The sequence below is a fragment of the Quercus suber genome, unplaced genomic scaffold (genome assembly GCF_002906115.3).
Source record: "Quercus suber isolate HL8 unplaced genomic scaffold, Cork oak 2.0 scaffold_342, whole genome shotgun sequence".
Lineage (NCBI taxonomy): Eukaryota > Viridiplantae > Streptophyta > Magnoliopsida > Fagales > Fagaceae > Quercus > Quercus suber.
Window position 1 is genome coordinate 528,473 of NW_027069794.1, and position 5,602 is coordinate 534,074.

Below are 5,602 nucleotides of genomic sequence, written 5' to 3' on the forward strand. Positions count from 1 at the left end.
TATATTTTTTTTTAATTTTCAGTTCGTTATAACTTGATTGTCCAAAAATAGAGTTTTAAATTGAAACTCGATTTTTAGAAATCGAGTTTCAAAACAGGAGCATTTCCCTAAATAGTTTCAGACATTGGGTATTTTGGTTAGACAATTTTGGCGAAAGGGGCAAATTTCCATTTTGACCCAAGTAATAATGGTCATATAATTCCATAATTTGTTGACATTGTCTCGAATGATATTTCTCTTATAATAATATTAATTAGATTAATTATATATATATATATATATATCCAACATTAAATATCCAAAAAACCCACACCTTGCTTGACCAGGTTGAGTTTTTTGTTTAATGTTAGTGGTGGGTTTTTTTTTTTTTTTTTGTTTATTGTGATGGTTCAATTTTTGTTTATGGCAATGGCTGAGTTTTTGTGTTAATGGTGGTGGTGGGTTTTTTGTTTATGGTAGTGGCTAGGTTTGTTGTTAATGGTGGTGGCTATGTTTTTTTGTTTAATAGTGGTGGTGGGTTTTTTGTTTATGGTGGTAGCTGAGTTTTTTGTTTATTGTGATGGCTGGGTTTTTTGTTTAGGGTAGTGGCTGGGTGTTTGTGTTAATGGTGGTAGCTGGGTTTTTGTTTTGGATTTCACTTTATTTGTTTTGTTTTAAATTGAGATTTTTCTGCATTCTTTATGATTCTTCCATGGTTTGTAATGTGGGCTTGGTTTTTATTTGATGAGAATGTTATGGGTCTTATTTCTTTGATAGTTTGGCTTCATATGATGTTGCACTATGATTATTTTGTCTAGTTTGTTATTGGGTATTCTATGGACTTTTTCTGCATTGTCTTACTAATAATAATCTTTTTGTTGTTGTAGTACATCTTATTAGGGATATTGGTTTGCAGTCTAGTTTGTTATTGATGTATTTTCCTTTAAACTTGTGCAGATATAGGATTGGTGGCAAAAAGATAGCTTTTGTGGGACTACTTCAACTCAAATAATTTTTTGTAAAGTTTGGAAGCTAAGACATCATTTATATATAAATGCTTGTAATTACTTTGTGAACATCTTTATTGCATTTTTAGATTGTATGGATGTTTGCTTTTATGGATTTGGTTAGAAATGAATGGATGTTTGTTTTTATGGATTTGGTTAGAAATGAATGGATGTTTGTTTTTAGCTAAGACATCATTTATATATAAATAGTTGTAATTACTTTGTGAACATCTTTATTGCATTTTTAGATTGTATGGATGTTTGTTTTTGTGGATTTGGTTAGAAATGAATGGATGTTTGTTTTTATGGTATTGGTTAGAAATGAACTGGTTAATGTAATGGCAAGTAAATGTAAAGAATATTAATAAAAATAAAATAAAATTGGTGACGATAATTTTCGTTGTCATATCTGACTATAAGCAGAAATTGGTGACGAAATAATTCGTCACCTGATCTATTGAAATATATATTAAAAAAAAAAAAACAATCGGTGATGCAAAACTTCGTCACCTAATCTATTGAAATTGGGAAAAAAATTACATTTGGTGACGAAATATTTTGTCACTGAAAATAAGGTTTAGTGACGAAAATATTAGGTGACGAAAAAATTTTGTCACTTATCATTTTTTATTGGTGATGAAAAAATTTCGTCACCTATCATTTTTTTATTGGTGACGAAAATATTTTGTCACCAATACATTCTGTGACGGAGCTTAGGTGACGAATGCTGTTTCGTCACCATTTCATCACCATATGTATTCAGTGACGAAATAAGGACATATTGTGACGAAAGGTTTCGTCACCATAGTCCACTTTTGTTGTAGTTAACAAATGTCACATCTCAAGTCCACCTTCACCCTTCAGCGATGCAGATTATCCTTAGTGGGGGCTGGGGAGAATGTTTGAACACGCTCTCCAAATAAAATTCCTGACCTTCAGTGGTACCTTTAGGGCCTAAATTGTCTTCCACACCTTACCATCCATACAAGCATTCGAGTGTTCAGCCCCATCTTGATGTATGAGGTAGAGAGCAACTTGGCAAGCCATTTTAACTGAGAACCTCCTTGCCCTGTTTTCCTTTCATACTAACTCGTCCCTTCTGTGTGTTGCATTCAAAGGCATGGCCAAGATCTCGCACCGGGTGCTAGGTTCTAATAAATCATGCACCTCTTGTCTATTTCATTAACTCGTATCTTCATCAATGAGCTCACTGACTAGTATAGTGGTCTGGTCTTCCCCAATGAATACCGGTTTGTGTGTCAGCCATTTATCCACTGCCACTTTTATTCTTCTGCCATCCCCCACCTTCCATTGTGACCCTACCCTTATAATGTCTCTTGCAGCCAGTAGGCTACGCCAAACATATGAGGGATTGTGTCCCAACTCAACCTCCAAAAACGAACAAGTTGGGAAATATCTTGCTTTGTAGACCCAATAGAAGAGAGAGTGAGTGTGATATATCAAACACCACGCCTGTTTTGCTAGCAATGCCAGGTTGAAAGCTAGGATGTCTCTAAAGCCCATACCACCCTTTGCTTTTGGTGAGTATAATGTTTTCCAATTTATCCAATGTATCTTCTTCTCCTCCTTTGTTTGTCCCCATCAATATTTGGCCATGGTGGAGTTTATAGTATCACACAAAGTCTTCGGAATTTTAAAAATGCTCATGGAGTATGTTGGTATTGCTTGTGCTACAATCTTGATTAGGATTTCCCTTCCTACATTTGAAATAAATTTTTCTTTCCATCCTATCACCCTCCTTGTGATCTTTTCCTGCAGATCTTTAAATGTATTCACTTTAAATTTTCCCTTGGCCCCCATCATATTCCAAACGTTTTGTTTTACATCTATTCTTTTATTTCTACTAAAGAACAAGGATTTTTTTGTCTGTTTATAGCTTGCCCCGAAGGTACCTCATATTGCTTTAAGATGGCTAATAACCGTTGGCATTCCTCCATTGTAACTTGGCAAAAGATGAAACTATCATCTGCAGACAAAAGGTGGGATAGGCGGACCCCACCATTGCTGGATAGAACACCCTACAAATATCTAGTTCCTTTTGCCTTTCTAGACATAGCAGACACGCCTTCAGCACAAAACAAGAATAGATAAGGGGACAATAGGTCAGCTTGTTTTATACCCCTTGGGAAGGTGACAAAACCCTTTGGCTCTCTATTAATGAGGACCAAGTAGGTAGCTGTGCATACTGTTTCCATTGCCAACTGTACTCATTTTTCATTCAATTCCAGTTTGAGCATCACCTTCCAAAGGAAAGCCCATTATACTCGATCATAGGCTTTGCTAATATCAAGCTTTACTGCCATCTGCTCCTTTTTTCCCTCCTTTTATTTTGCATCCTGCGTAAAACTTCAAAAGTTTTAGTAGTGTTATCAGTAATAAGCCGGTTAGGAACAAAAGCACTTTAGGCATTAGATATCACATTTGGCAAAATAATTTTTAGCCGATTTGCAATAACCTCTGATACAATTCTAGAGACCACATTTTCCAAACTAATAGGGCGGTAGTTAGACATATGTTGTACTTCTTTTTTTGGAATCAAAACAATAGGGGTAAAATTCATTTTCCGTAAACAGTGACCTGAATGGAGTACTGATAATACAACTTCTATCAAATCTAGGCCAACAATATCTCAATACTTTTGGAAAAAAAAAAAAAAAAAGACATACCATCCAGTCCATGTTGTGCTATACTTATTCGGCCATGTTCGAGACACTTCCATATGCTCAATAAATGCTGGCTTTCTCATTTCACAATCTTTGATAATTTTGGTTTACCAAATGTACTATACACACAAGTTAAATAGAGAGGTTATATACTCAAGTAGGAGTCTAAAGTATAATATATAGTATTAAAAAAGTCGTAAATATAAGTGTATATGTAACATGTTCTTATATAGTTTTCTTTTCTCAATAAAATTTCTGCATATATTATAATTAAAATATATATATATATATATAGAGAGAGAGAGAGAGAGAGAGAGAGAGAGAGAGAGAGAGAGAGAGAGAAATGAAAGTCGTATTTTTCTCCGAAAGCAAATTTTTTTTTTTTGGTTTGAATGACCTCACTCCGCCACCCAACTTGACAAAAGGGATCAATATCATCAATGCATTGATGTCAAGGGAATCATATTAGCACATTTTGATCTAAAAATAGACATAGAAGAACGAAAGCATTCACTTTAGTGATATGTAATGGAGGAACTATTAGATATATATATATATATATATATAGCTTAATATATACTTCTCTTCTCTCTTACATGAGATGAGTTCCGCACTTCCACGTATAGATCAATGCATACACAGCCCACCCATATATGAAAAGATACAAAGAGTCCATGAATGAAAGTAATAATTTTCTCAATAAGATTGTAAAGTTCGATGATATAATTAAGCCTCATGTTAGTCAATAGGTTCCATGTTACAAATTAACAACCCTCATTGATGTGGAATCCACAATCTTAAATATTATATAGCTTATTAAGAAAATATGTTGCACTTAGTAAATTAGTATAACTTACCAGTCTCCTATCTTTATCCTTCAAATTATAGGATATATATATACACACACATATTTAACATTTGTAACGTGGTGGAAAATAAAGTTCATACTTATCAAATGCAACAATCTATATTGATAATGATAATCTCACAATTTTTTTAACTTTTTTTTTTTTTTTTTGAGAATAAAATCTTGGAATTTCATTGATAGAAAACTAAACGTTATCGGGTAAAAGTACAGAATAGAGGTATGGAGGAACATCCTCTATCTACACTGAGAAACCTCAAACATATCTAGCATGTTTAGCTAATTTGTGAGCAATACGTCTGAAAGGGGAAAGAGAGTCATCTTCACTATTGAGAGTCTTGATCACAAGTTCAGAGTCACCTTCAAAAATAAAGAAGAGCACTGCTTATGTTGATTTTTAGTAATTAGATAAACATCAAGTATTAATTTATTTCTTATGTCAATTTTCGTTAAAATCACAAAATTATCAAATTATAACTACAATTCTATAGTAACCATTTATGCATAAATAATATCAAAGTTTAACTTGAAAACAATATCAAATTATACATTTTATTATATAATTCTTTTCAAATGTCATTAATAATACACTGCTTTTTTAATAAAAACAAAAACAAATTGTTACATAGAAAATTTGAGCTCTTAACACTTTATTTGAGCTTTAAAATTTTAGAAAGTTGACCATTTTTTTTTTCAATTCGAATATTGCTTCTTATATTTTATGTTTAATTATATGTCCCTCTTTTATAAATATTGAATCTTAAACAAAATATTGATAAAAAAAAAAATAGCATTCCCCCCCCCCCTCCCAAAAAAAAAATTGACATAAAATATATATATATATATATATATCTCGATAAATAAATAAAAATACATACAAATGTACAAAATTAGACCATATAGGGGGCGGTGTTTGGAGGGTCAGTTGCCTCTAGTCTTAGGTCAAGGTTGGTGGCCTCCACCTTATTTTATTTGTCTTTCATCATCAACAAAAAAAACCAATTAAATAAAAGTTTAAAAAAATGTTTTTCTCCATATATTTTTTACTTTCTTTATATAAATAACCG